The sequence below is a fragment of the Carya illinoinensis genome, chromosome 16 (genome assembly GCF_018687715.1).
Source record: "Carya illinoinensis cultivar Pawnee chromosome 16, C.illinoinensisPawnee_v1, whole genome shotgun sequence".
NCBI lineage: Eukaryota > Viridiplantae > Streptophyta > Magnoliopsida > Fagales > Juglandaceae > Carya > Carya illinoinensis.
The window spans coordinates 20,610,164-20,619,517 of NC_056767.1; positions in this window are offsets into that span (position 1 = coordinate 20,610,164).

Here is a 9,354-nt window from a genome sequence, read left to right on the forward strand (position 1 = left end):
AATAGAAAGGTTCAAAGAGGTGATGGTCTGAATCATCCATAGTGTCACTAAGGCATAATAAGAATTAGACTTTGTTGTCAACTTTCCAATCTTGGCTTATGGGGCAAGGTTAACAGCATTGCATTTCTTGGCCATAATATATATGATATTCGAATATAGTTTTTATTTGATTTCTTTCCATTACTTTATTGTAGTTAATACATCATATATTGGAATTTCATAGTAGTACTAGTGCTTCATTCCTGTATGATTTACCATATGGGGATCCCTTTAGTTAGTGAAATATCTCCAACAATGACAGATCATATAGTCTTATAAAGATTCAGTTCTCGTACACCAAGAATATTAGTAGATGCATTTTTTAAATTAGTTAGTATTTAAAGTTCTCTGTTCATGTTATATATGCGATCAACTTTGCATGAATCTCTTCCCCTATAAGTACATTTCTCAGTATGTTTAACACTTCTTTCCATGAATCATGTGTCCTTTAGGCCAATATGTGTCGGATTATGAACATACTCATGGTATAAGAGGGTTAAGGACATCCTGGATCTGACATGGGAAAGTTTACCCGAGTTTTGCATACTGGTAGACCAGACAAATTGATGGTATTACAACAAATATGCTTTTTAGTGACGGTTTAGAAATTGTGAGGGTCTCCAAATCGTCACTAAAATGGAATTTTTTAACGTTCGAAGGTGTCAATTATTTTATTCACATGTCACATCAATGTTTGAACGTTATGTCTACTTAAGTGCGAACGTGAAAAGTTTTAACGCCAAAGTTCAAAAGTTAAAGCTGTAACATTCAAACATTATATGTTAATTTATATTTGCAGAAATTGACTATAATATATATTTGTTTAATATTATAAGCTAATATTAAAGAAAATTGAGAATAGAAATTAAGCTACAATACATACATTAAATAATATTGTCTATTACATATGTCGAAAAAAAAATATGATTAATTTTTACAAAGGATATTTAGAACTACTGGTTTACAAATGATTGAAACTCCTCAGTCAATGTCTCAACCTTATTGTTTAGCACATCTACATGATGGGCAAGATGTGCGACAACTTGATCTATATGCACAATCTGTCTATCGATCTATCGGTCTATATGCGCCTTCATATCTGTCATCACTACATCAACCCAAGTAGGTCGTACATTCCCCGTAAATGCAGCTGCTGGCTACTAAGTACTACTCTCAAACAGGGGAGCAACACTGGCCCCAGACTCGGTCGGACGAACAAGATTTGATATAGGACCAGACTAATGTCGAGCTGAGCCTCTCCCTTGTCCAATGCTCTGACGGTGTGTGGTCATGTCGATGGGGCTCACTTGATTTAGTATCATCTCCTTCGCCTGGAGTGGCACTCTCCGGGCTAGTAATAAGCGGCTGATGATGACTCTGTATGGGAGGTTGTTCGTTGTATAGATGCTAGTCTCGTAACGGATCCACTCAAATATAACTAGTTGCAAGTCAATGGGCTCTTCACGTGCCAAGCAATTAGAAACTGTGTGCGAGCCAGATTGAATGTGGTCTTATGTGCCACAGGGTCTACATTCATTACAACAAAAATTTGTAACATGCGAAATAAAGGCAGCAGCCAATTCTGGCTGAAGGAGTTCGGCCTATTGAGCTTTGTGCGGTCTTTGCTAATGAGGATGGAGAAATCCTGATCCCGCTCGTCAACACCAACCTCAGGAGCAAAATATCCTCGCCCTCATGCTGATTTTCTTCATGACCGGCCATAGTATCAACAAGGCCTGTAGATGAAGTAGAAGTGGCTAGATCTGCCTCAGATGTGCCTAGAGCAAATGCAGCTGCTGTGTCACCAGCCTAAGCAGCTATCGCCTCAGGTAGGAAACGTGGGATCTAGAGTAACTCAGCAATTACATCCGCCAAGAATTCAAACTATACACCGCGTACAGTGAAGGTATGGGAGGATGCATTGTTAGGCATGGTGGCCATCCCATGTAAAACTCCCGAACCATTGAGGGGTAAATCTTTCCTCTCAATGTGCATATTGGGCCCCAGCCTCTAGTGAGGAAGATGTCTCTCAGCGTCTTCCGCTCCCAGCTAAACTCATTGAACTCATTAATAAGTATTTCTCACTCACCCATCACTATTCACGCCCCCAGCCGAGCAATGTCCGGATTGGCTCCATCCCTCCCTCATTTCCTAATTGTTATATAGTGAGCCATATCCTAAAAAAAGAATTAAAAAAATCATTAGAATTACATATATATGCATATTATGGCAGATTTGGATTATACACAAAATTCTCATATTAGCATCATAAATATACATAATTTCGATAGCAAATATAATAAACAATTCCACTTTTTCAATACCCAAAACATTAATAATATAACGAAATTATATTGAAAAATTTAAGGGACATACGTTCGAATGATAATATTTTAATAATTAGAAAGAATTTATGTCCGAATGTACAATGAGTGTATGCTCGAATGTAAATCAAGATGTTCGAACGTAAAGTATTAACATTTGAATGATGATAATTTAATAATTAGAAAGAATTTACGTCCGAATGTAGAATGAATGTACAGTAGAACATAAATTCTTTCCACATAAAATCGAACGTAATTACAATAATGTTCGAACGTTTATTCTAACTGAAGAAGACAAATAGTTTATGTTCGGATGTTTTATCCAATGTACTCTTTAAACGTTGGATACAAACGTGGTAATATATAGTATTTACATTTGAACGTTAACATGTAACGTTCGAACATTATGAATTTCAAACGTCACACGTTCGGACGTTTCTTCTAACTAAAGAAGACGAACGGTTTACGTTCAAATGTTTTATCCAACTTACTCTTCAAACGTTGGATAAAAATGTTTGAATGTTTAAAATTTACATTCGGACGTTATGAATTTAGAATGTGAAACGTTCGGATGTTACATGGTAATGTGTAACGTCCGAACATTATGAGGCAGAATGGCTGAGTCGACTCAGCCATTTTCGAAAGCTTGGAAACTCATGTTTCGGGGCAAAAAAGCACAGTAGAAATGATCTATAGACTACAAGGAACGTTTCTCTAGTGGAGTTTTACCCATTTGCAACCAATGGAGGCTAGAAAATCTAGCCTATATGGTGGGTTTCAAAAGATTGGAACCCACTGACTAAAATGCACAAAAATACTATACAGGGAGGGCACATTACCTTTTTGTGATGATTACAGTGGCGTATGACGGTGGCAGTGGCAGTGTGAGTGGCGGAGAGCTGTGACACCAATGTGAATGAAGGAGAAATGAGGAGGAAAGCTGTCGGTTACAGTTTATATACAATTAACGTTTGAACGTTTACAACAAAATGTTCGAACGTAAAGTCCAATATTCGAATGTATTATTCATATGTCCTATATATATAGTTATTATATTTACTATATTATATATTATATAATAGATAGTATATATTATAGTATACTACTATATTAAATATTATAGTATATATACTACTATATATTGTGATATCCCCATTTTATGTGTTTTTTTATTGAATGATTTTATTTAAATTATTATAATTAGCGGTTTTCTTATTTTAAATTAAAGGTGATTTTCATAGTATTATTTTATGATTTTTAAGCTATAAAATTATTTTAACATGCTTTTTTGCTATTTATTATTGTTTTGTATTTAAATTGCTTTTTAAATTAAATTAGTTATTTTTGGGCTTTAGAATTATCGTGCTTTTAGATTTTATTATTTTATTTTATTTATTCACTGCGTTTGAATTATTTTATTTAACTTTTTATTTTTAAAATAGTTTTCGTTGGATCAGTTTTTTCACCCCAGATGTGAGGATTGGACACCATTTCTTTCCCCCATCTTTTCTTTTTCTCTTTTCATTTTTTTTCCTTCTTTCTTTTCTTTCTTCCTATTTTTCTTACTGTTTCTCTCTCTCCTCCCACGCGACTCATCTCTTCTCTATTCCCGTTGGAATTTTTGTCCAACCCCAGCCGCCGCTGCTCGCCACCGTGACCTACACCACCCCCACCATTCGATCCCCCATTGGCCGGCACACCTACCCACAATTTTCTAGCCCCTCCTGCTTTGCCATTAACTACCTTGAGCTCCACCAAGCTACATGGCTTTTGAGCCATTCCGCCGCCGTCGTTCCACCTCCGGCCATCATTTATTCACCACCTCTTGCCTACCTAACCCACACATTTCCAGCTCTGATCCGTCGTCAGAGCAACCACCCATGGCCAACTACCACTTCCACTAGCTTCACTAACACTTTTAAGCCATTCACTATCAATTTCAAGTCTTAGTTTATTCTCATTCAAAAGTGGGTATTTTGTGACCCATGGCGACAATGCATTTTGCACTATTACATTGCTTTTCCAGCACCTTTTGCAGCTCATTGATCCTTCATAAATTATTTTATAGTGCTGTAAGTATTTTTCAAACTTCTTTTAAGATTTAAATATATTTTTACTTTAACAATAATTTGTGATTGGTTGGTTATGCCAGACTGAGTCTGAGGAGTCAGGGTCTGATGGATTTGAGGACAGAGTTATTTTATGTTTAGATGGTGCATGCATGTACGTGTATGGGAAATGGAAACTGATTTTCAAGTGTTTAAATGGATCTTTAGGTGCGTGTGTATCACGACCCCAAGTCGAGATGGGGCATTATCTCAATGGGTTGTCGCAGGGCGACAATGGGATCGGACGGGATGGTAACGCTCTCGTGCTGACTCCGTGGCCCCTCTGCTGACTAGGGCTAGAGGATGCTTGGCTACGTACGTGCTAGGTGAGGAACTGGACATCACGCGTTACGAAATCATACGCATGGTCGTTATCTATAGTGTGACAAAGGGAGTCAGGGTGTGCGGATGACCCCTAGGGGAGGTCATGGTGCATACGGTTAATGAAAATGGGTATTGGGTTGAAACTTTGATTTTGAGCCATTTTCTAAAAAAATGGCGAGGAAAAGGTTTTAAAGGAAATATTTTGGGCCAAATGTGATTTTTGGCATGAGTTGGAAAAGAAATTATTTTTGAGAAAAGTTTATTTTTGGATCTTATGCATATGACATCCTGTTCATGCATATTGTTGAGGATTTAATGTATTTTTATCTTGTGGGTTGCTTGGATTAGTATTTACCTGCGGTACCATCTTTGGTACCATAGATTTTGATGCAAAGGACGAGGAGGCTGAGCCCGAAGGGCTGGCTTCACCGGAGGAGTGATCAGGGATCACTCGTGAATTGTGATTTATTTCCTACTTTTGTTTATTGTTTTTGATTTGTATTACATATATGTTGGTTAATTGTAATATTTTTGGTATGCTTATTTTTTTAAGCGAACTTGTATTTAAATAAATTCTGATACTTAGTTGATCGACTTTAATTATTTCGTTACGTTCTTTGTTGTGCATGTGTTGCATGTACACACACTTAACATGTGGCGATGGGATGTGTGACTTGTGTTGTCATCATCCCACACGCCTCGATTCCACATGTCCGTACATGGAGGTCGGGGGCATCACATATATTATATATGTTATATTATATATTATACTATATATTATACTATACTACTATATTATAGTATACTTATAAAATACTATATTACTAGACTATATATATATATTGTACTAGACTATATACATGAAGTATAATTACATATATAATTATACTTCATGTACTTATATATATAGTATTCAACTATATATATATTTGTAAATACTATATATATATATACTAGAGTATATATGTAGTACTAGATTATATACTTTAGTAGTATAATTATAGACTATATATATGTACTTATATATATAATATTCAACTATATATATACTTGTAAAATCCCATATATCATAGTCTTCAACTATATATATACATGATATGTAATATAATAACTTATATAGAATTTATATGTATAATATAATATAATATAATATATTACTGTGAATTTTTTAATCTAAATATAAAAATTGAATTTACATGATATTATATAATATAATATATAAAAATAACCTTTTTTTTCCTCAATACGTTCGAGCGTACATACTATATGTCCGAATGTAAGTGAACAGTGGCGGGAGTTTTCCCGCTTGAACTTTGGAACCCAAAAATGTTCGAACATTTAAATATAATGTTCAAATGTGTTGTAGAATATTCGGGTTGGATAATTTAGCATTCGAACGTTAAATTATAGACGTGGGCGGGATAATTGAACGTTCGAACGTCAATTAATGAACATCTGAATGTCAAGTTACAGACAAATGGCCTTTAATGAAATCATGCATGGGAAAGAAGAATGATTTCTACTTTCCTCCCATGCGTGTGTGTGTGTGTGTGTGTGTGTGTGTGTGTGAGAGAGAGAGAGAGAGAGAGAGAGAGAGAGAGAGGGAGAGAAGGAGAGATAGAGGGTTAGAGTGAGAGAGGGTTAGATAGAGTGTTAGAGTGAGAGAGAATTAGTCAATTTCATGATATTTGTCAATTTTGTTTTTATATGTATTTAACTAGTTAGTATTGTGATTTTTTTGAAGGATTGTTTGTTATGGCTTGTTGAAAACTTGTGATTTGCAAGAGGAGGATATTGTGAGCACAAGGTATATATACTTAAACTCTATTAATACTTTTTGTTGTGATTTTATTGTGGATAAAAGTGAATTTTTTATGTGTATAATGTGAATTGTTTGGGGATTTTGATGAATTAGATTAGGATATAATATTGTGAGTTGAGTATTGAATTTTGATGATAATATTTTGCACTTCAAAGTCTCATATTTGCTCTTGAAATACTTGAACTATAATATCGTTTCAGGGCATTTATGGAAGGAAAGAGAGAATGAGACCTATAAAGAAATAAAAGAATTGATTATGGTCAAGTTGGAATCTCATCTATGAGGCAGCACGTTGGAATCTCAAGTTGAAATCTCATCTATTGGGCAGCAAGTGGAGACCCTTGGACTGCTGGAGTAGGAGCACATCGCACATGCAATAAACCACACTAGCTCACACATGCAGCAAAGCACTCATTTGGACTCACACATGCAGACCAGCAGAACACTCACACATGCAGACCAGCAAAGCACTCACCTGGACAGCAGCCACTCACACATGCAATACACATGCAGCAAGGAAACTCACACGTGCAGGAGCAGCAGATTTGTTCTCTCTTTTTCGAGTAGCAGGACATGCAGCAGGAGATCAATATCATCACTTGGACAGCAGCTCACACATGCAAAAAACCTGCAGCAAGAAACTCACACGGTCGAAAAGCAGCTGGAGCAACAGGAGATCACATGGAAGCACGTTGAAGACAGCAGCTGGAGCAGCAGAGATTATTCCTTCTTTTTCATTCGGGTAGCTGGCAAGAGGAGGAGCATATACTTCTCCTTTTTTCTTTCCTTCTCATGGGAGACGGGGAGGGAGTTCAGAAGCTTAGCTTGGAAGTTTTTCTTGCTTTTCGTTTGAGTCTTTTGTTCATAGCAGTAGGAGGTGGCAAGACAGTAGGCGGCTGGTCTGGTTTTTCAAACATTATTACTTCTTACTTTTTTTTTCGTTTAGATGCTAGGCAGCTTGGAGTTTCATTTCTCCTTCTTTTAATTTTTGAGACAGGAGGCGGCTGGTTTTGGCTTTGATATATTCTTTTTATTTACTTTGCTTTTTCGTTTAGAAACTAGCGGCAGCAGCAGATTACTTCTTAGCCTTGAGTTTTATTTTATTTTATTTTCTTTTGATTTAGAGAGGCGGCTGGTATCTAGTTTATTTTTTCATTCTTGCTTGTTGTTTTGGACGTTAGCAGCAGATTTTCATAGCTTTCTTTCGGTTTACATTCGGCAGCACAGTATAGTAGATGATGATCTCTTTTCATTTCCTTTGGGCAGCGTTAGGCTTCATTTAATTTTCTTAGTTTTATTCATTTATTTAGTTTTGATTTGTTTTATTTCTTTGAGCTTTGACCGTTTGAACTACTGGGTATTTTATAGATCATCTATTTTGCATTTTAAGATTCATTCTATGTTAGTATATTCTTTAATTTTTAATATGAGTTTACTTAGATTACTTTTTATTGCTAGAAATATTATGCGTAGCTAATTTCTTAAGCTTAGGTTGTGGAATGGGACGTGATTTGTTTTGGATTCTAGATCGATGCAATATTTTGTTGATAATTGTTGATTTCACTATGTTACTAGTCGGATTTAAATTGAAAATAGATTGCGGCTCTTGCTCTTATTTTGTTGTTGATGTAAGGCACAACAAAAGCTTGAAAACTATCAAGGCCTCTCTTAGTTGTTTGTTAATGTGTGTTTGACTAGTAAAGTAGAGAATCCCTTAGGAAAATATTGCAAAACTTGAGCTTAACTTTTTATCTTCCAATTAGCAATGCCTTGATTGGATTGTTAATCGAGAAAATTATCTAGAATGCGAAATAAAGAGAGTCTCATACCCAACCCAAGTGTTCTTTAATTTGTTTTTTTTAGAAACTCTAATTTCAACTTCGATTATCTTTTTGCATTGCATTTGAATTTTATTTTCATCTCTCATACTTGATTCATTTGTTACTCAAAAATCTCTTATTCGCTTTGATAACCCATTGTCCCTGTGGAATACGATCCTGGACTTATCCTTGATACAACTTGACACTTCTACACTTGGAAGCACATTTGAAACCGAGTCAAGTTTTTTACGCCGTTGCCGGGGACAACTGGTGCTTATTAGAGCATTCCTCTACTGCTGAGAGGACTTTGTGGAGCTGTGAACCTTTTCACAGCCTGGGTGACATCTAATCTTTTTCCCTTTTCTCTGTTTATTTTTCATGGTCTATGATTATCTGCTCTTGTTTGTATGACTGGTTGGACTAGAGACCATACGTCTTGACCGTTTAGGACAGAATCATTGACATCTTTTAGCTCTGCATCATCTTCTGTTGAATCATCATCAGACACTAATAGCATCATGGCTGAAAATGAGCATCATGATAGGGAAGTGGAGAATCCAAACAGGACACTTAGAGAATATCTTCAGCCTGTTAGGACTAGCACACCTTCTTGCATCATTTTACCTATTAATGCAAATGCTTTTAATTTCAAACCCGGGATGATTCCATTATTACCACACTTTCATGGTATGGAATCTGAAAACCCTTATTTGCATATCAAAGAGTTTGAAGAAGTGTGTTCCACATTCATGGATAGAACATGCACTGATGAGGTCATAAGATTGAAACTGTTTCCATTTTCCTTAAAAGACAAAGCTAAGACATGGTTGAATTCTTTAAGACCAAGATCCATTGGGACTTGGCAAGAAATGCAAACTGAGTTTTTAAAGAAATTGTTTCCCATGCATAGATCCAAT